The sequence below is a fragment of the Cupressus sempervirens genome, chromosome 1 (genome assembly GCF_028749045.1).
Source record: "Cupressus sempervirens isolate cs-2001-9-10 chromosome 1, ASM2874904v1, whole genome shotgun sequence".
NCBI lineage: Eukaryota > Viridiplantae > Streptophyta > Pinopsida > Cupressales > Cupressaceae > Cupressus > Cupressus sempervirens.
In genome coordinates this window covers 292,925,957-292,949,556 of record NC_143118.1, presented here as the reverse complement: position 1 = coordinate 292,949,556, position 23,600 = coordinate 292,925,957, and the positions used below count along the sequence as shown (strand labels likewise).

Sequence of the window (23,600 nt, the reverse complement as noted above, 5' to 3'; positions counted from 1 at the left end):
ACTAATTTGAAGGCAAGTGCACACCAGTTGTCACTTGACCCTATAACCAGTTTTGCACATTTTGTGAAGATCAGATATTTGATAGACTTGTAGGTAGACTTATTGAAGGAAGAAGCTAGAATTTGGGCTACACTAGTAGAGATATAGAGTATGATAATTCCCAACATGGATGTAACACAAAAATGTATTGTGCATGCCAAAACATTAATCCATGACAATAACTTTTCAATTGATGATCACGTGATGAAATTATTGGTTGAAGTGCAGATAACTATGCATGCTTCCAAAGTTTTGTAGGAAAATATGGACAAAACCATGTCCATAATTTTGAAGGTACATAATGATTTCCTTTCACACTTTGGTATTACCTTGTAAATATACTTTTTTTTTGGCATTTGTGGAAAAAAAAGGGGGAAATAGGTTATATCATATAAAAAAGATATATATATATATATATATATATATATATATATATATATATATATACATATACATATACAAGCGGGAAATGTATAAAATAAGAAAATATATCTATAAGGAGGAAGAATAAATTATGTACAACAAAGCTACAAAAACAATTTTTAAAAATAAAAAATAAGTCAATGTTTATCGAGTTATCAACATAGCAATCAAAACTGAGTTGCAAACCCAGGTATATTGATAGGGGGAGTTTTTGACTTATATTTTTGAGTATTCAATATTTTTCTATGATAATTATTTTTGTCACTAATTCCAAAGGTGGACATTTTTGACCTTCTGGTCAAATCATTTGTTAGTTAGTGACTAAACACTTAATCATATTGATTGATTACATTGCTACCAAGATTTACAATTGCTATCAAGCCTCACATATAGATAACAAAGTTTTCCAAGCTTCATAGAGTCTACTAAGCTCATCAATGTAAAGCATGCATGAAGTAGTGTTAATCAAAATTTTTAGTGTTAACCAAGCTTATCAGTGTCTAGCAAGCTGGTAGTGTTAACAAAGTAGAATGAAGGTAGTGTTGACCAAGGTACAACATCAATCAAGCTCTTTCAGTATCTACTGAGTTCTCTAGTGTTCACTGAGTCATTAGTGTTAACCAAGTTCATGGTACTCTTTGAGTGATCAATGTGGACTGTGTACTAGTGTCAATTGAGTGCCAAATTTTTTTGAGTTGACAGTGTTTTTGAGTATCAAAACATTACCCTAGTGATCTTCAGAACCTGAGTTTCAACAATGAGCCAACTTAGTGAATTATGATGAATTTGGTATTGTAGCAGACTCTAGAAGGTAATGATTTGGATTAGTATATATGTATTAAATCTTGTAATATCCAAATGAATAATAAGTAACAAGTAAGAAGAATCATGAATGTGAATTAGAAGAAGGATACACGCATTATAAGGAGAAGCAAAGTCTTATCCATCACAACAAGGTGATCATTTTACATCAAAGTAATCTCATTCAGCAAACCTAGTTGCAAATTAGAGATCAACCATTGATTCATCCTAACAAGTTCATTAGTCAAATATTTTAACAAGGTAGACTTAATAGTCCTATGTAGAATCTCCAAACTGAGTGCATATATACTTAATTATATTGTATAAATCCTTACACAAGGTGGATCTAGTAGTCCTTATTGCTCCTAATAGGGAAAATCACCAGAAGTAATCAATTGTAAGCTTTAACAGGCTAACTTTGTACTGTGGTACTAAAGCTTGTGGGTATCATCCCCACCCCAGTTTTACTTTCTATTTGGAAAGTTTCTAGGATACCAAATATTGTGTCAAGTGTTATGAATCTTTTATTGCTTTCAATCTTTTATGCATGCAATTGTATCAGATTATATTGTGAAAGCTTAATTGGTGAATTAAAGTATAAGTTTTATTGGTTCCTAATTTACCCCCCTCTTAGTCACCTATCCTATACTATATTTCCAATAGTTGATACATATTTATTTTCTAAAGTTGAGGATGTATGGTTGTGGCATAAAAGGTTGTGTCATGTAAATTTTGAGAATATGGTCAAGGTTAGTAGAAAGAAAAGAGTTAGAGGCTTATCAAATCTGAATAAACTTGAGAATGCTATGTGCAAAGAATGTCATATCTATTAGAAATGCTTTAGAATAATTGAGAGGGGGGGTGAATCAGTTATTGAAGGTCCAACATGTCCAATTCAATCTTTTTTACTAAGCTTAGTGAGCCAATTCAACCATACATTTACTTTAAATCAACATGCAAGCATAACACATAAAAAGATCAACACATAACATAGTGATTTACATGGAAACCCAATTTAGGAAAAACCACCAATAACATGCTACTCAATTCTCACTCTTCTAAAGTGATTCCCTATGAAAGGCCTACCCTGTTAAAGGCTTATGACACATTGTAATATGTGACTTGGTTATAGGATTTAACCACCCTGTTAGAAGTGGGCCTAGTTAGATGACTTTAGAACATTCACTTGGAATGCCACCCTACTAAAGGATTTACAAATGGCTATTAGGCCAACCTAAGTCCATAGGATTTTCTTTCTATCCTAACAATAATAATTAGGGGTTTTGACCTAATTACAACATACAACTCAACTTGCAAATCTGAAATCACTCTTCAGCTCATATCTTTGCTTGGCTTTTAGTCTCTACAACTCTTGATAGCTTGCACTCCTTTCAAGATTTTTCTCCTTGAGTCTCCATGCTTAGTGTACTAGTGAAATCATCTCTTCTTGACCACTTGTAGAAGTAGAGTCTATGTGCTCTATTCTTCCTTCTACTAGATGCCTTCTCCTTGACATCCTTCTAATCACTTCACAATTTGGCACTTCAATAGTAGCACTTGCTTCTTGGTCTATGACTCCTTAAATAGAAGTCTTAGAGTTCCTTTTCCCACTTGATTCTTCCTTCTTTTGATTTCAATTCATATGGATTAGGTAGGATTCATTGTATCTAACCCATATTATGTTTCTTCTAGAAACATCATGAAGAATCCTCTTGAATTTTCCCAAAAATGGTTTACATAGAATTTTGTCCCACCAGCTCATTATCCTTATCCTCCAAATTGTTGGGTGATGTGATGCGCTCCCTTGCCCACAGGTGGTTAATTATGTGGTGTTCCATGTTCACTAACAGTCATGGCTTTTGGTGCAACGGCAAGCAATTGTAGGGCCCACACAAATAGTTCACAAAATTTAAGGTAACAACTTTGTCAGCTCAGATTTGGTGAATCTTTGACTTTTCCAATAATGGAGCAGCTCGACACTATTGAAATTTTGATGCTCGAAACATATAGTGTTACTCAACATCAACTACATTTTTACTAATGCTTGGCACCTACTAAAATTTTCTAATGCTTGGCACTTGATACTTCACTTGGCACTTGAACTTCACTTGGCACCTGAAGTTCACTCGGTACACACTAGATTTTCCTTTTGCTTGGCTTCAACTGAGAATTTTCTTGGCTTCAACTAGCTTGCTTGGCACCCACTAATTAACTTAGTTTAAGATTTGCAGTCAACCTTGTTACAACTTATTCCTCCAATGTTTCTAAGTGTGGCCAACCTCTACATCTTTGAATATGTTATCAATACATCATCTCACCATTGTCTTAACTGATCCTTGTACTTTATTACAACATCATAAATCAACCTTTTCCTTAGGTGCTCTTGTTACATCTTGTTGATAAAATCCTCTTCATCAATCAACTAAGTGATAGTACTTGGATCTTATAAGCAATTGTCATTCCTACACATAGCAGGTTTGACATCAATGACAAAAAAATGATTAAAAAAATTCTTTATCAACTAACTTCCTTATTTGCAACTATCTCCCTCTTTGATCTTCAACACTGAGCTTTTCAATCAGATTTCCAACAATATCAATAAAATTACAGAGTCAAGTTTTTCAAGAAATTCACACACTTATGATATTTTAGAACTTGTGCATACTGTTCTATGTGGACCAATGAGAGTAGAAAGTTACTATGGTTACAACTACATATTATTTGCTGATTATTTAACTAAGAAGATGAGTGTCATGTTCACAAAGGTACAATCACATGATTTTAATATGTTCAAATGGTATAAGGATACAATTGAGAAAGAAACTAGTAACAATTGAAGTGTTTAAGATATGATAGAGGTGATGAATTTATGTCTACTGAATTCACTAATTTTTTTGTTGAGAATAGTATCAAAAGATAGTTATCTACACCAAGAACACCTCAAAAAAATGGGATTATTGAGAGAAGGAATATATCTATTATGGATTGCAAAAGAAAATTTCTAATTGAAAAATATGTTTCTTAGATGTTCTAGAGAGAAGCTATAAATACTAAAATCTATACTCACAACCAATTTTAGTTGAAGAAAGGAAAAAACATGACATCCTATGAAATCTAATATGGTCATACACCTAATGTATGTTATTTTAATATATTTAAAAGTAAGTGTTACATTCATAAGGATGCAAGCAATGGTAAATTTTATTCAAAAGGAGATGATGGTATATTCCTTATCTATTCATCTAAAAGAAAATCATATAAATATTTGAACAAAGGTACCAACACAATGATTGAAAGTAAAAATGTAAGGGTTGATGAGCTTTAAAATAAGAATGATGTGGAAAGTAAGAAGAAACTTGAAGATTAAAAAATATTTGTATATGTGTATGAAGATGCATCTGATACACTACCCAAGCTACAATAGAGATCTACTACATGACATACTTTACCTAAGTAGCTAATAGTACAACCTGAGTAGGAAGTTAAACCCTAACTAAGTGAGAAAAATGTTGAGAATCAATGATCTGAACCTGTGTTAGTAAAATATGTGAGAAAAAGTCATTCACCTAAACAAATCATTGGAGATTGGAGTGCTAGAGTAATGACAAGAAGTAAGTTCAAAGACATTACATGTTTAATTTCTAATATAGATCAATGGTATAAAACCATAAAGTGCCAACATGGGCATAGAACAATGCTATAAAGGCATAAAAGTGCAACTATGGGCATATCAAAATATCAAAATGAAGGCAAATGTGTAAGATTACTCATAATCCAATTAAGTAAAATGATTTAAGGAAGATCAACTAAATATAGATATCAGGTATAAAACTCCATTGAGGGTAAACATGAGTATTAAATTCATTTTGCAAAGGTATATATTAATTTCTGAATCATTATAGTCATAAATTATATATTTATCTGGGCATATATGTGGGCCCCCATATATGCTTGAATAAACATACATAAAATATGAAATCCTTCAATGAAACAAGGTCATATATAGCTCACAAGAAGCCAAATTATTGATGAAACATAAATACTTATTCTAAAAGAAATAGACTTGAGGTACTTACCTTGATGCTTGATCAAAAATATAAATACTGTTAGAATAAAAACAAGCAGCCATTGACTATTCATAATTTAGAAAAGGACCTACACCAAAGATTAGTAATGGCAGCTTTAATATAATTTTTTTTTTTAAAGAACTCCAAGAATAGTAAGAGACAGTCACAGCTGGAATGAAAGTTCCGCTACCCAGAAGATGTGCAGCCATGGCAGAAGATTCCTAGCTAAAGTAATGATGGGTTCAGAATTTGTGGCAGAGGTATCAGATTTAGGCAAATATGAAAGCATTTGCAGGGGTTTGGTAACAAAAATTTGAGTGACAATAATCAAGATAAAGATATGTGGAGTGAGGATTTGCAAAAGAATGTATTCATCCTGAGGATGACAGGCGATGGAGAGCATCGATTCAACCCTAAATTCATGGGCTCCATTATTTCTGCAATCACCTATGTCAATCAGAATGCTCACAAAGCCTCTGCGGTCATTATAACAAACGACGAAAAATACTTTTCCAATGGCCTCGATCTCGAATGGATCTCAAGGAGACTCGATCCGGGTCGTGGGGAACAAATTTGTGGAGCTCTTTTAAACATTCATCATGAGCATAAAATTGCCGTCGATTGTAGCCGTCTATGGCCACGCTTGCGTAGTTGGATTCATTTTCGCCCTGGCTCACGACTACAGATTCATGAGAAATGATCGAGGGTTTCTGTACATGAGCGAGGTCGATGTCGGGATGATTATTCCTCCGTCGATCATGTCTGTCATTAGAAGTTAAATATTTAAAGCTAGTAGAGCATGGCTATTTACCAACCTTTTGCAAGTTGCAGCCTGGCTTTACATATTTCTGATCTATTTAGCTTCCTCAGCTTTCAAGTTAGGGACGAACGTGAACTTCAATTGATTCAACCAAAAAAAAAATGACACACAAGTTTGATCGATTTTCACATGAACCAAGTACAACATCCAAGGTCGTTCATGGAGTGATTAGAGATCAATGGAGTCAAATATGATGGAAGAAGACGATGAGTGCAGTGAGGAGAGAAGTACGAGTTCATCTAGAGAAGACAGGGAAGAAGAGGAGGAAGAAGAAGAGTTGGCTCTATTTAAGGATATGAAGGCTCTGGAGGGGCAAGAGTTTCTGCATCACTTCTCCGATGACAGTGATGAATACATTTCTATAAAATTGGGGAGCTTTTCCAGCTTCAAGTTTTACTTGTCAGGAAAGCATGCTAATCCACTCAATGCAGACATAGGAAGGATCGATTATAACTAGCTTCTTGCCTGCCCTCTCAGTCCTGTTGCCCTCTTTATTACCCCTCTTCCCAAACTCTCCACCAAATACATGTGCATTATTGTTTTGATTTGGACAGGAAGCGTCCTCTGCGCAGTACATTGTACACCAGTACATTGCGGCAACTAGGTGTGCGAAGCTTCAGAATGCGATCAAGAGCTCGTACACAATGGGGAGGGTGAAAATGGTGGTGACAGAGTGCGAAAGTGAGAGCAAGATGATGAAAAGCTTAGTGAAAGGCACAGAGACTGGGTGTTTTGTGCTGTGGTAGATGATGCTTGATATCGGTGGTCTCCATGTCTTAGAGGACCAGAGATTGAACCGCTCACCTCTTTTGAATGGAACGAGGTAGAACCCAAGCGCATCGGGACATCCAGCATCGACACGACCTGCACCATCTGGGACATCGACAAGGGCATGGTGGACACACAGCTCATTGCACACGACAAGGAAGTCTACGACATTGCTTGGGGCGGTGCGAGCGTCTTTGCCTCAGTGAGAGCCGATGGGTCTGTCCGTGTGATCGGCCTACATGATAAGGAGCACTCCACCATCATCTACGAGAGCTCTAGCACCCAGCCCCATGTGCGGCTTGGGTTGAAAGCACTTGCAACCGAAGCTGGTGCACATTTAAAGAACCTATGCATAGCAGCAGCATACAAGCCTATCCAAGAACTTTTGGAAGAAGAGAAAAAGGCTGGAGGACAAACAAACCCATCAAGTTCTCTACAGATGCTTACTTTAGATGATTTTATTGAGGCAAAAAGAAAGGTTGGTGCATCGGTTGCTTATGATGCTGAGAGCATGAATGAACTTAGAAAATGGAATGAACAATATGGTGAAGGAGGTAGCAGGAATCAGTCACCATTTGGTTTTGTCAACTAAATAATAAAGATGCATGGTGTAAATATTATTTATAGGCAGCTCAATCAGATGAGCTTGAAAGTCAATTCAGAGCCTATGTACTTGATGCTTGGGTGTACGCAGCATTGCAATATTTTTAGTGAAATCACAACAAACGCTAGAAAGCTTGCAAAAGCAGATTAAGCTTTACTATTTGATTTTCTATGAAGAAAAACTCCAAAAAAAAATTCTACCAGTTACGTGAACAGCTAACACAATCATCACTCTATGAAAATTTTGTGGTAAGCCAGCCATGACGTGAAAAAGATGGAGCACACAAGGGTTAGCATAACATCAAAGTGGAGGCGCAGAAGTCCTTCACCTTCTCACAGAAGGCATAAAAGTTGTTCACCATCTGAAAGGCGACACAAGAGAAATAAGAGTAGGAGCCCTTCAAGGTCTCCTATCCGAAAGTCTAAAAGTCCAAGCATTGGATAATTTGAGCGGAAGCGAACAACGAATATCTGGATATATAAGGAAGGAAAGGGTGAACCAACTAATGTGATGTCTGAATATTGTTTTAGGCATGCATATTCTTGGGCTCTTACACTTCTTTTCATGGGATCGACATGCAAGGAGATCCATTTACATGGAAGAAGAAGCACTTGAAGCCAAGCTCTCTGCTGTCCACATTCAAAGATGGTAAAGCCCTGACAGACATGAAGCTGCTCCCACAGCTCTAGCAATAGAGAGAAGATGACCATAAAATCAGTGACCTTATTTCCCATGGGGGAAAAAATAATGGTGAGAAAAAAAACCCCACTGGAATGCTGCTTCTGGGTCCAAAAACATAATGATGATCAATGGCCTTGTTGAGTGCCCGTCCAGCAATTCCAGTAACAGTTACGTACATGTAGAAATTCAGCAATAGCATAAGTCCATCCAAAGACTTCCATTTTACAAAATTTCAGAATGATTTAGAAAAAGAGCAATTTCTTAAAGAGAGCTCCAAATGACTCAAACTGAAAAAAAAAATGAACAATTCCTTTGTTTTATAGAAGCATAAAGAAATGTTTTGATCTGCTATTAACAAGAGTAAAAAAAATTGATATCTAGATAGGAAAACCTTTTGGCGGAAAGCCTGCCAAAGGGGGTTAGATGAAAAACTAATATAAAATAAGAAATAACCTGCACAAATTAGAGCACACAAAAGTTAATCGGGTTTGGCAGTAAACCAGCCAAATCTAAAAAAAATTCAATTTCTTCTATCTTAAGAAGATTAAAGAAGAAATTAGTGAAATCTCTCTCAAGAGTCTCCTTCGAATCGTACCTTCATGCAAACACTCAAAAAAAAGATTAAATTGCTCTGATACCATGTTAGAAATGGAAAAAGAAATCTGTAAATAAGCAAAACTAGGAAAGAATCTAAGTGAGTAAATGCATGAAAAGATATTACCATAAAATAGGAGAGAGAAAGCTTCAAGCTCCAACACCATGAGACAAGATATTTGGAAAGGGGAAAGCAAAGAAAACCCCTTGTGACATTATGAATGAGGCATGAAAAGCCTAAGAAGGAAAAGAGAAAGAGCAAGAGAGCAATTGCTCATACAATAATTGAGAAGAGGAAGAAACCTCATTGTTAAATGAGAGAAGAGGGTCATCTCTTAAATAGAGATGAGAGAGAGGAGTTGGAATGTAACTCCCATGTATATGAATGCCACCATTCATAAGTGTGTGAGGCCAAGTGTGAGATTCCTCTTAAGGAGGAATAATCTAAGATTAGAAATTACAATATATATTTGTCCTCACATATTCCACTAGATGACAAAATAAGATGTAGTGGAAAAAGGAAAAAAAAGAAATATATTAGGATACCTTGGCTTATATCCTAATATATTACAACAATAAAGATAGGAGTTCTAACCTTGGTTTATAAATACACCAAGGAAAGATTACAACTTCTAACAGGATAAATGCTATGAATAAAGAAATTGATCAGATAGAGAAGAAAAATACATGGAAATTAGTGCCAAGACCTGAAGATAAGAATTTGATAGGAATAAAATAGATTTTCATAAATAGGCTAAATGAAAATGGAGAAGTGGTGAGAAAAAAAGCAAGACTAGTTTGCAAAGGTTATGCCCAAGAAGAAGGAATGGACTATGAAGAGACTTTTGTACCTGTGGAAATATTGGAAGGTGTAAAGACATTGTTGGCCTATGCTCTATACAAGAAGTTCAAAGTATATTAGATGGATGTCATATATGAATTTCTAAATGGAATACTAGAAGAAGAAGTCTACATGGAACAACTAGAAGGACTTATTGAACTTGGTCAGAAGAACCTAGTTTGCAAGATGAACAAGTCATTATATGGTCTAAAATAAGCACCAAGAGCATGGTATAAAAGGTAACATTATTATTTGGTTAGCCAAAATTCTTATTTGGTTAAAAATGAATTTCTAGAACAAGTGAGAACAATAATATATAGTTGAAGAGTGAATATGAAAATATGGTGATGATTGCTCTTTTTTTTGTGGATGACATTATATTTGGTGGAAATAACTTATTATGTAAATCACTTTCTGATTAAATGAGTAAAGAGTTTGGAATATCAATGTTTGGGAAGATTAAGATTTTCATTTTCTTACAAGTTTATTAAATAAAGAATGGTATATATGTGACACAATATAAATATGTAAAGGAAATCTTGATCTTTTTTGGAATGGGTGAGTGAACACTAGTCGATACAGCTATGGTGACTAGAGTAAAAATATTAAAAGAAGATACTACTAATGATGTATGTGAAATTTGATACAAATTAGTGATTGGTAAACTTCAATATGTTGTGCATAATATACCAGATATTGCACATACTATTGGAATTTTTGCTAGATTTTTACCTAGTCCTAATGAACCACACATGATAAGTATTAAGAGGATATTCATATATATTAAAGGGACTAAAGATTATGGATTACATATAAGAAATATGGTGAATTTAATCTTAAATTAATATTGATGCTGACTAGCCTGGTAATTTTGATGATAGAAAAAGTACAAATGGTGGAGCTATATTTTTAGGAGAAAGACTAATAACATGGTTGAGAAAGAAACATAGCCGCATTTCACAATCTACTATTGAAGTTGAGTATTTTGTTGCTATAGTCAAATTTTCTAATATTGTTTGGATTAAGAAATTGTTGGAAGGAATGCAATAAGATATAACTAAGCTTGTTACTATTTATTGTGGTAACACCAGTACAATAAATATATCAAAGAATCTAGTGATGCATGTACAAAAAAAACATTTATTAATCAAGTATCACTACTTGAGGGAGCAAGTACAAGATAAACAAGTTAGGATTGAATATGTGAAGTCTAAAGATAAAATTGTAGACATATTTACTAAATCATTTCCTAAGGATGTTTTTTAGTATCAAAGAGGTAAACTAGGGTTCCTTCCCCTATCCAAAATTCACTAAGTGAAGATGCATGTTGAATGAATTCATGGATGAACATAAATATCTTTGTAAAGTTGACAAAAAAAATTCACACTTTAGGAGAAGTTATGAAGTTATCAAAATGATTGGAATGGAATTGATGTAAATAGTACATGAAAGGTATAAGGTATAACTACATGATTTTATAAGTTTCATATTGGAAGTTATAGTTAACTTTGACATTGTTGTCAAAAGGGGATAGAATTAGTAAGGAAGATTAAGAACCAATAAGGAGAGAATAAGTAAAATATGGAGATATTAGTCAAAAAGGGAGAAACTAAGTAAAGGTGGAGAGAATAATCAAATGAATAGAACCAAAATTAAAGGATGAAGATATTGCTAAACAATGAACATAAATAGATCATATCCTAAGGGGGAGAAATGTTGAAGATGTTGATGAAGATACATACCAAGTACACTTGATGATGAAATTTTTTGCAAAAAATCTAAATGAGAACTCAAAGCTGAAAATTTGTATTGTTGTCAATGCATATATTTGATTATCTCATGTAATTTTTTGTAATGCAAAATCATTTTTTTATGTATTTCCATCAATGCCAAAGGGGGAGATTGTTAGCCCCAACTAATGATGTAATTATTAATTCTATGAATGTATGTGAAAGAGTCATATCAATTATTATGTTGTCATTGATGTTAAACTCTTAGTTGGCTAGACATTATGCTAATTTAGTAAAGCATCATATCATTTGAATGATAAAGAGGATTTAAAGAGAGTATGATGATGACATAGTTGGTAAGTATAATATTCAATGGGAAATTTAATGAGTTGGATAGTGATAATTTAATGTAGGTTTGATTGTTTTACAATCATAATTCTATGATGTAATGATGAAGTCTTTGCATTCACCAAGCTATACAAGATAAATCGAGTAACAAGGTAAAAGGAGGAGTAAAATATTGCCTGAGCCACTATAGTGTTAACCAAGTAAATCATATGTTAATTGAGAGATGTATTACTCGAGTGGAATGTAATATTCATCAAGTATGAGGTGGAAGAGAAAGTTAAGAAAGATAGAATCTGAGCTTGACTTATGGTGAAAATAAAGAATGCTCGAGAAGTTTAAAGTACGATTGGAAAAATACAATGATGATATGATGATGAAGATTGAAACAAGATAAAGATGGACACAAAGTTCAACAAAAGTTCTATTTTATAAGTGACTAAGTACAATGAACCTGAGATCTACACCAATGGTTAAGCAACAAAAGTTGGAAGAATTTGGAACCAAAGAGTTAACTATTTAAGGAGATGTTATTTGGTTGCTGGTTAGTTGATGGTTGAATGCTACATGGATGAAAATCAAAGAGAAGAAAAGGAGAAAGGTGAACCAAGAAGAAAAGAAGGAAGATCAAGAAGAGTTAGAGAAAAGTGGAAGTGTGAAGAAGTGAATCAACCAAACAAAGATCAGAGAAGAAGAAGAAGAGAAGAACACAAATTTAAACAAGCAAGGGAGTGCTAAATCTTGCAAATCATTTTAACTATTACTTTCTTACTATTGTAGAAGAAAAATAACTTAACTATGTAAACCTAACAAGTCTATGAAATTCTATATGGTAAAATCAATTAGTGATGTTTGTAATTCCTTTAAAGTAGGACACTCTTTAGGCATGATCAAGGAGTGAAAAGGTCTAGAGGATGTTTAGGTGAAATCCTCTTACAAGGTCACTTTAACAATGTGCATGTAACCTTTAACAAGGTTGGCTCCTAGCAGAGCTCACTTTATGATAATGAATTTTTTTGGGTTGTCAGTCCCAGGTGGTTTTACCTTCATAGGGTTTCCTTGTTATAATCATGGCATCAAATGTGTGAATACTGTTTGTGTTGCAAGTTATTGTACATGTTTTATATTTTATTGCAACTCAGTAATAACTAAGTTTATGGTTAGTAATCACTAAGTAATTTTACTAATACTCAATAATGCAAAGAACAATGAGTTAACAATTTGAAATAAAGTGATTAAGACAATTAAATGATAAGTTAAATGGTTATACCAAGTGATTTTTATTCAATTTTATGAGTTTTTGTTGGTACTAAAATGGTTTCAAGGGACTGTACAATAACTAGACATGATTGGCAATATAATGTTTTTCTTTTGCTTTGCTAATCGCTCACACAATACTATGTTCACTCGATGATTATAGTCTCCCTTCATTAGCCTTGTCACTCAATTAAGCTTGTATTATTTAATACATTTCAACAATATATGATTTTAAGACAATCAAAATGATATTACATTTTTTATGTTCAACTCATTCAAGTACCCATTGAATACATTACTTATCAATACTATCTTCAACACACTTTCTTTAAATACTCTTCATCAATAAAATCTACTTCATCAATCAAATCTTCTTCATCAATCAAATGATATACCACTCTACTGAGTTATCATAATGTCTAGCCAACTAAGAATATGACATCAATGACAATATAACAACTGATATGACTCATTCACATATATTCATACAATCACCTATTACATTATTAATTGGGGATAACATATGATGGTAATACACAAATAGGAGAAGATGAAACCAACAATAACCTAGATAATTATACTACATGAACAAGGACACAAGCCTAGGGACCTCTTTATGAAGGAATGAAAGGGCCTATATAGACTAGTTCCCTGAGTGAACAAAAGAAATAAGATTTGACATAATTAGGAGTTACACCACATATTGTGTTTCAATATGCACTAGTATTGTTAGCATGATTATTGATGATATTATTATGGGGGAGTATCCTAAATTGCTAAAGCATGTGGAATACTGTTAGTGTGATCATAAATTGCATTCATAATAGTGTTTTCATTGATGTCAACATACTGAACAGTGACATAACAACATACAATGTTTGAGGCTGTATATGATGAGGACACAACCAAGAAAAAAATGATTGCAATAGGAAAAGGGGAATATTATTATCATCAGTGATCTTCTATTACATTTAATACAATAAAAATAGACCCAAAGACATGCCTTATGGGCTTAAAATGTTGCATGATCCTAGAGAAAAACCCTCCTCTAGGACCTTCTCTCGAACTCCACCAAAAACTGCCTTTACAATGCTAGAAATGTCCTTAAGTAAACCAAATTAGGTTTAGGGTTAGGAATAAATTTTAGAATATGTGATTTGGCATCTAGTAAAAAAATAGAAGGTTCTAGAAAACACGTCAAAAGTTGGTATAAAATTAGAAGAATCTAGAAATGGTAGTCCAACTTTCAGAAGGCATAACTTTTGATTTGGGACTTTGATTGACAAATCATTTACATTTTTGAAAAGATCTCCAATTTATCTATAGCCTTATGGACCATATATGCTTGCCCCCCATTTTTTGGGCCCATATAAGGCCATTTAGTGCCTCAAATTTGACTTTGAAGTGCTCTTAGGAGGTCTCCAGACAACTTAAAATTGCAACAACTTTCAAACTGTAAAGCCTTTTGACCTAATTCTTTTTCTGGAGTGCTTTGAATTATAATTATAATGATCCATTCAACACACACCCTCTAACTCATTATAATTATGGCTCAATTACAAATTAATCCATTTTCTACATTGGCACATATCCCAAAGTGCTCAAAAACTCTAACCTAGAAAACTAATAGTGGAGCTATGAGAGTTGCAATCTTTATTTGACACAAATGGGTATCTAAAAATGAAAACACTTTAAATAGTAACGGGAAGCACCTATTCAAATTTCAAATCTGGTCTCAGGTGGGAATCCTCAGGGAGGAGGAAATCATAAACTAGGTACGAAGGAGGGGTTTTAGGTGGAGTGTGGAGAGGCAAAAAATGGGGATGGGGACCCACGTGCTATTGGCAGAGTCCAAGACAAGCCAAAAATGCAACCCAAGGTGGATAGGCTAGGGAATCTTCTAGTGAAATGGGCCTTGCTCTTCGGTGTCAAACCCTTTGGTAAGTCATCTTTCCCTCTGGTTAAGATTATTTCAAGTCTAGAAAAGGGATCGTGTATGATTGCTATTCTAGATGAATTAGTTGATCATAGTATTACTTTGATGGCCTCCATGTTGGTTGGGAAGTTTATTGGTCAAAGGCCAAACATTGATGTGGTGTGGTCCTTCACCATGAAGAAATGGCATCTAAAAGGTTAGGTCAATGTTACTACGATGGAAAGGGGTTTCTCTCTTTTGACTTCACCTGTAATGAGGACATGGCTAATATTCTGTGTGAAGGGCCCTGGAGCATAGGATGGGAAACACTGGTGTTGTAGAAATGGTCTTCAAAATTGGACTTAAATGAATCCTTTTTTCAACAAGCTCTAGTATGGGTTAGACTCCTTGAGTTGCCCTTGGAATTTTGGAATGAGGATTTTTTTTGGGTGTGGCCAGTTCTTTTGGAGAACTTTTATCTATTGATCCTATCACTACTTCTAAGAGTAGACTAACCTATGCAAGGATCTGTATAGGAGTTAGGAAAGGGGATGATATGCTAGAAGTAGTGTGTTTCGAGTCTAAACTTGGTACTCATAGTCAGCAGTTGGACAATGAGAGTGTACCTTTTAGATGCTTTCATTGTTTAAAGACTGGTCATAAGGCTTTTCAATGTCCAAAAGCAAAGATGGATAAGAAGAAGATTCTTTCTTCTTATCTCAATAGGGACAAGAAAGTTTGGAAGAAGACCACCATCTTAGGCCAGAAGGATGGTTCTAAAATGGCTACCCAGAAGGCTATAGAAGTTAAGAAGGATGGAAATAAAAAAATATCATCTTCTATTACAATGACTCAGACCAAAGAAAAGAAGGATGTTACCCAAACTGAGATTTTGGAGCTAGCCTAGAAATCTTTAAATGTTGATGGATCTGTCAATCTAAAGGAATTGCCTGAGGCAAATGACCCAAATGAAATTCAAGATGTCATTCAAGAGATAGTGGAATCTCAGGTCATGGAAGAGATAAAAAAATTGTAATAGGTTAATCCTATGGTAATTGAATGCAAGGAATCTTCACAGCAGATTATACTGGAGGCTATTTTGGAAGGGACCCCTGAAGAGTTTGAATGGGGGTGTGTTATGGCCTCCAATGAAGAAGAAAAGGATAGAGTAAAGAAGGATATAATTATCTTTCAAGGTCTAGAAGATAATATTGTTTCTTCTAGAGTAGGAGATGAAAGAGTAGTGGAGAATGATATTTTGGAGAAGGTTCTTGATGATTGGGAGGATCTTCCAAGTACTCCAAAGAATGCTCTTATTGTACCTAGGTCGTTGGACATTGAATTGGAAAGAGAAGTTTTTCTTTCCCCTAAGCCTAGGAAGAAATATGTTAGGGAACCATCTTTGGCCTCTCTGGTGGAGATGAGAAGTAGCTATAAATTAGATGTGGGAATAGTGGCTAGAAGAGGTAGAAGAACATAGAAGCAAACTAGAGAGGAGGAGACCAGAAGATGTTTGGCAAATGGGTGCTAGAGAACTCTTTAGGAGTGTTCCAAGAATGGAAAATGAATATTATTTCATGGAATATTAGGGGCCTAAATGGATCCCACAAACAAGAAATTATTAGGAATTTGATCAGATATTAGAGACCTGATATTATGATGATCCAAGAAACTAAGATGAAAAAGGATTTTCTGGGGAAAATTATGTTTAGTAACATGATGATTGGGGAGGATTTGGATTCAGAAGGTGCTTCTGACTCTATTTAATAATAAGTATTTTAGAGTTGAATCAATTTTTAATGAAGGTAATATTATTTTCTATAAAGTTTATCATATTCAATCCAATGAAAACTGGTTTTTGCTAAATTTATATGCTCCTAACAATAAAAGAGAAGGAAAGAATTACTGGACTAAAGTAGGAGAGCTGGTGCAGAGTAGTAATTTAAAGAAAGGTATCATTATGGGAGATTTCAATACCCCTCTTGTGGATGTGGAGAAGATGGGTGGTTTATCTCTAGACTGGGAAAGTAAACAAGACCTCTCTAGCTTCATCAATGGTTTGGCTTTTTTGGATTTGGATCTAATGGGAGGTGCCTTTACTTGGTCAAACAAATGTATTGGGTAGGATTGTATCCAGGTTAGATTGGATAGAGCTTTAATCTCTCTTGATTGGCTGCAGTCTTCCTCTTGTAAGTTAACTCTTTTTCCTAGACTGGGGTTTGACCATTCTCCTATCTCCCTCTCAGTTGTTCCTATAGAACCTAGATGGAACCCCCCTTTTAGATTTGAAAAAATGTGGACCACTCATCTTGATCTTTTGGATAAAGTTAATCTTTGGTGGGTAATAGATGTGGAAGGCACTGCTATGTTTAGAGTTTCTAGGAAACTAAGTAATGTAAAGAGGATGGTTAAAGTTTGGAACAAATTTGATTTTGTCAATATCTTTCTTGAGAAAGATGACTTGTCTGATAAATTTTTTTCTATTCAAGCCTCTATTTAGTAGGATGGGTATGATGAGCTTAATAGGGAGGCTAAGTTGTCTATTCTTTCAGAATTACATAATATTATCAGCAAAGAGGAGAAGTTTTGGAGACAAAGATCTAGGATTAACTGGCTTAAAGATGGAGATCAGAATTTGAAGTTCTTTCATTTACCCACTCTCAAGAATAGAGCTAATAATATAATTGTTGGTATCAAGAAAGGGTAGGATTTGTTGACTAAGGAGAATGATATCTCAGCTGTAGCTATATCCTTCTTCTCCTCTCTCTTGTCTTGGGACCCTTTGCTGTCTAAGGTGGACCAGGAAGACATTGTTGCTTGCATTCCTCAGATCATCCAACTACATCATAATATAATGCTTTGAGCTATTCCAATTGCTTTTGAAGTTTGTGAAGCTCTCTTTTCTTTGCCTACTGATAAATTTCTAGGTCTAGATGAATTTCCAACCTTCTTTTTTCAAATGTATTGGTAGGTGGTGATGGAAGATGTGGTGAGGGTAGTTCAAGAATTCTTTGGAGCTAGGAGCATTCTTAAGGAGATTAATTCCATTTTCTTGGTTCTCATTCCCAAAGTGCCTAGGGCTAACTCTTTGGACAAGTTTAGACCTATTAGTTTATGCAATTCCTTTTACAAGATTATTTCAAAGGTGCTTACTTCTAGGTTGCTCAAGCTCCTTCCTTTGATCATATCGTAACAACAAATGGGTTTTGTCCTGGGCAGATAGATTTTAGACTCGATCATGATGGTGCATGAAATGATTCAATCTATGGAAGCTAGCAAATGGGAAGGGATGTTTCTTAAATTGGACCTCTCTAAATCCAATGATCGAGTTGACTAGTCTTTTCTTGATATGGTGCTCAAGGCTTTTGGGTTTGATTTAAAAGTTTGTAAGATAATATCTTAGCTTGTTTCTACTTCCTCTCTTGCTATGTTGCTTAATGGAGCTCCTTTAGATCTTTTCAAACCCTCTAGAGGTCTTTGTTAGGGGGATCCTCTCTCATTTATTCTCTTCATTATCCAAGCTAAATGTATAGGAAGGCTTATTGAGAGAAAAAAGAAGGAAGGTGGAATCAAAAGGATAAAACCTTCCTCTAAAAGTGATCCTTTCTTACATCAGCAATTTATTGATGATACTATCATGGGGGTGGGGGGGGTCACTTCAGTTAAGGAGGCAAAAGCTATGAAGGAAGTCTTGTATATCTACTCTAGAGGGTTGGGTCATCTTATTAATTGGGATAAGAGCTCTTTATACTTTATTAATACCCCAGAGGATAGACAAAGAAAAATTTCTAGGATTCTGGGTTGTGGAGTGGGAAAGTTTTTGTCTACTTACCTTGGGCTTCCTTTGGGAATGATTCCTCTTGACTCTTTCTAGAATGGTATTATGGATAGGTTCAACAAAAAGTTAGTAGGCTGGAAAGGTGCCACTCTTAGCCAAGCTGGAAAATGCCAACTAGTTAAATCCACCCTTTAGAACTTTCTTATGTACACTTTGAGTCTTTTTGTGATTCCAGTGAATTTTTTTGAGAGGATGGAGAAAATAGAGAGGGATTTCTTATGGACTGGAGTAGAAGGTAAAAACAAATATCCTCTAGTTGTTTGGGGCAAAGTTTGTCTCCCTAAGAAATATGGAGGTCTTGGTATAAGGAAGCTTACTCATCTAAATAAGGCTCTTTTGGCAAAGCAATAATGGCATATCTTCAACAACACTACGGAATGGAGAGACATTTTGGTTAACAAGTATATTAAGAGGCCTTCAATTTAGTTCACCCTTTTTAGTGAGGATATTCCTAGAGGATCTGCTATCTGGAATGGTTTTTTGAAAGTCAGGGACCTGGCTAAGGCAAAAGTTTCTTGGAAATTTGGGAATGGGGAGAATATCTAGTTTTGGTCTGATAGTTGGCTAATTCAAGGTCACCTTATGAACAATCGTATCTATGAAGTTTGGGTGAATTACTGTATTCAACATTTTGGGCTAAAAGTCAGTAACTATAGGAATGACCAGGGTTGGAAAGATCTATCTATTATCTCTAAAGATCTAAATCCAATCATGATAATGTTAAATTCTATGGCTCTTAGCAACAAGAGGGATGAAATGATCTAGGGGGACAATTCCAATGGAAACTACTCTATTACTTCAGGTTATATGGCTCTTTGGAGCTTAAAAGAGAAGCCTCCATGGTCGAGAGCATGGCTCCTTGGCCTCATACCAAAAAATAATATATTTTATTGGCTGGCCCTATAGAATAAAATCCTCACTCAGGATAACCTTATAAAAAGGGGATAGATTATGCCAAGCAGATGTATTTTATGTAAGAACCAACTAGAAACAGGCAATCACTTGTTCATTCACTGTTCCTACTCAAGGGAGGTTTGGGATTTCCTTATTCAAGACTTAGGGATTAGCTAGTGCATGCCAGATAATCTCTTGGATTTTTTTAGCCAATGGAAAAGTTTGTTCAATCTGTCTGTTTTGTAGGAATTAAGTACCTAGATCTTACCTCACTATTGTTGAAGCAAATGGAAGGAGAGGAACAATAGAATCTTTAGAGATACAGAGGATTTGGCCATAGTGCTTGGGAAGAATATTTATTAAAATATAAAGGAAAACTACCTAGTAAAGAAGGGGGGAGATATTGAAGTGGGTGGTAGAAAAATTAAGGAGGAAAAAGACAGAATGTTAAAAAGATAGGAAGCCAAGTGGCTTCTCCCCCCAAAAGAATGGCATAAAGCCAACTTTGATGGGGCCTCTAAGGGAAATCCTATCTCCTTGGGAAGTGGAGGCATAATAAGAAATGAATTTGGTGAGGTAGTAGTGGCCTTCTCTCTCCCACTAGGTTTCCAAACTAATCACTTTGTAGAAGCAAGTGTTACTTGCCATGTGGTGAAACTAGCTTTTGAAGTTGGAGTTACTAATCTCTAGCTTGAAGGGTATTCAAATAACATTATTAAATGTATTAATGGAAATTCTCATTATTTGTGGTCGATTGAAAATCTAATTGAAGAGACACATGAGACTCTTGCTAAATTTAATAGAGTCCACATCACTCACACTTTTTGGGAAGCAAACCCAGTGGCAGATTGGTTCTCAAATAAAGGTGTCAAATTTGACCAAAAGATGAATTGGCAACCGAGAAAGAGTTTTTTGGTGGATTTTAAGAGCCTAATCAAGCTAGATAAGATCAAAGGGAGTACAAAGGAGATCTAATTGCAATTATGACTAGAATGGTTTTTGGGAAAAGGATAGGATTCATACAGGTTGTATTGGAAAGTGTAAGAGGTGAAATTTATTACAGTTTATTTGAAAAACACTTTATGGGTCATTTTTTGCATATGCAACCTGTGCTACTATAAGGTTAATTTATTTGGATTTTTTCTTAAACATAGAGGTCCCCATCAAGTGCTGAAGTTATAGTGTGCTGTGCTTATGAGAATTGTGGGAGTGCAAAGTGTTGAAATGGTGGGTGAAAGGTGCAGAAAAGAACCAGTGGGAAAGATGAAAAAATGGAGAAATAGGGACAAAGTGTGGGAGAAGTTGGAATAGGGTGAGATTGCAAGAAATATCATGAAGTTGCATGGTTTTGATCAAGATGTGACCAACAACATGGTCAGCTCATGGAAGGATGGTAGAGTCAGGGTGAATGGGGTTTCATTTGTGATAATGGAGGAGGTGATTTCGACTGTAACTAAGATTCTAATTGAGGGTTTTAAGTTCTTTAGGGACAAAAAGCTCTCAACCAATGCAGTGAAGGAATTTTTTTAGAACACTAAGGAGTTGAATTTCCTAAAATAGAGTGATAGATTCTATGATCTGGATTCCATAATGAAACTATGGAGGTATGTTCTGCGCACCATCATTGAGTACATTACTCTTGACCCTAGGTTTGATCATGTTCACACCCACCATTTTGTTCTTTTGAATCATTTTTGGCATGATAGTAAAGTTTCATTTCCTTTCTATTTGTTGACTTCCATGAGCAAGGTAGTGTTTGGCTTCAAAAAGAAGCCCACTATTAACCCCACTTTGCATAAGGGGCTGTTATTGCTCATCTATGAGCACTTTAATGCTCAGACGATAAATAAGATCCCCTCACAGGATGGGAAAGAGGAAAATGGTAGCTCAAGCTACCCCTTTGACTCAGATGATATTCAGAGCATTAGCTCTAAGGAAGGGGGGTTAACTATCTCTGGTAAAAAAGGTACACCTCATGATAAGAAGTTGCCCTCTCCCATTACCCCTAGTAGAAAAAGCCCTAGGGGTCATGGTCAAAAGATGCTTGGGAATGAGGAGAAGGACTATAATGATGAAGAGGAGGACATGGAGACTGAAGATGAGAATAAGGAGAAGCAAGAGGATATAAAGGAAGACCAGGGTGGGAAGAAATGCAAGCGAGTGGGATTAGAGGATGATAGGATGTAGTAAGAACTAGATATGTCTTCGCTACCTCTCTCCCTTGTCCATCATCAAGCCCAACCAGATGAGTAGAAAAAGGACAGTATTGGAGATTGGGGGGGCGGGGGGGGAAGTTCTCGTCAAAGATGAGAGGAAAGCCTAGAGGAATTTTAATGTGAGGACAAAAAAATGGGTATTTTTAGAGAAGCGATGAATCCCCAGATTCTAGTGGAGAACCAGGAGGAGTCATGACTTGAAGAGCTAATTAACTCTGCGATTGTGGAAATCTTTGATAATGCTAGGGAAACTAGGATGAACCTTTTGAACAACACCTACAACAACATGATTAAAATTTTTATTTCAATCAAGTGGCTTTTTCATGAGCTGGAGGAGGTCAAGGAGAAGGTGGATCAAATGGAAGAAGCCAAGAATCTAACATGTCTTGAGAAAGGGATAGACTAGGATGATAGAATTAGCCTAGTAGAAAGGAGGATTCTCAACCTAAAAAATTAAAACTACAATTTGTTGAACTAGATGACCTCATTGCTCAAATCAATAAATGAAAATATCTTGTCTTTAATTGGTTTGCTTAAAGATAGAGGAATGCTGGGGGATGAGGAAGGAAAAGATAGGGGAAAAGCCAGATCTAATGATGAAAATACCATGAGTATCACTTACACTTGTCTAGACTAGGATTTACATAGGACTCATAAGTAGGAGGCTGAGGAGAACAAAATGGTCTACAAGGCTGCCTAGGTCATGCAAGAGCTAGAAAGAAAGAACAAGGATTAGCTCTTTTCTGTCCTTTTGTTTCTAGATGTTCCTTTTTTGTTTGGCTTTTTTTTTTTTTTTCCTTTCAAAAAATAGTGTGGCCTTTCCTATGGCCTTTGTTGTTCGGCTGGGCCTAGTGCTTTTTTTTAGCCTTTAGACTTGTTCTTTTTTGGCTGGGCTTTTAACGCTTATTATCAGCCTTATTTATGTTTTAACTCTTGGGTTTCAGGGTCCCTGTAAAACTTGTTTATCTAATATAAAACTAGCACTAAAAATATTTTTGGGTGATACAAGATTTCCCTTAAACCATTGGATGCTCTTGCATCAGATACCCAAGGAAGATTGAAAAGTGAGCTTGTCACTTTATAGTTGGTAAAGGAAAACCCAAATGGGAAAACTCCATTACAAATATCCAAGTTGTGTCTTCTAGTGGCCATACTTTCCACTTCACTAGGTATTCTTCATACTACCTATTTCTAGTACTCTAGCCCACACTGTAAGGAAACTCAGGTGCAGAAACAACTTCCTACACTAATCTCTTAATAGAAGTATGGTGCCAATTCTATTAAAATATTTTACACTTACATATTCAATATCATGTAAACAACAATATTTCAGCCAAGCAAGCATAAAAAAAATAGACAGAGAAAGAAACACATAACACAAAGATTTGCCAGTGGGGAAAAACCTTTCAGTAAAATAACCCCACCCCTCTAGAACTTTCACAATGTATTATCTTCAACACAAGGTTACAATACACTTGCAATGCAAGTTCAACAGTGACAACAAAAGACTCTAGTAGCAACTCATAGTACCAATAATACACTTTTTTGCATACCCCTCTTCGCAAACCTAAAAATGCTTATATCATGTGCTTCACTTTTAGGGCTACTCCCAAAGGTAACCATATTAGGGTTTTACCATTCTCCGAGAAAATAAGAACCCTAAATTTTTTTTGGGGTGATGCCCCGAACCCCACTAATGGGGTAGACTTTACAATACTCAAATTTTTTAGTTGCCACATGTCTTCACCTGTCATTGAATCTTCCCAA

General features: G+C 35.3%; 2 pseudogenes; both read left to right on the top strand.

Annotated features, from left to right (window-relative positions):
• The first annotated feature begins 5,670 nt into the window (after positions 1–5,670).
• LOC149577260 (enoyl-CoA delta isomerase 1, peroxisomal-like) lies at positions 5,671–6,109 on the top strand (annotated as a pseudogene).
• A 9,824-nt stretch (positions 6,110–15,933) lies between these two features.
• LOC149577259 (ultraviolet-B receptor UVR8-like) overlaps positions 15,934–23,600 on the top strand; it is a 38,881-nt pseudogene continuing 31,214 nt past the window's right edge.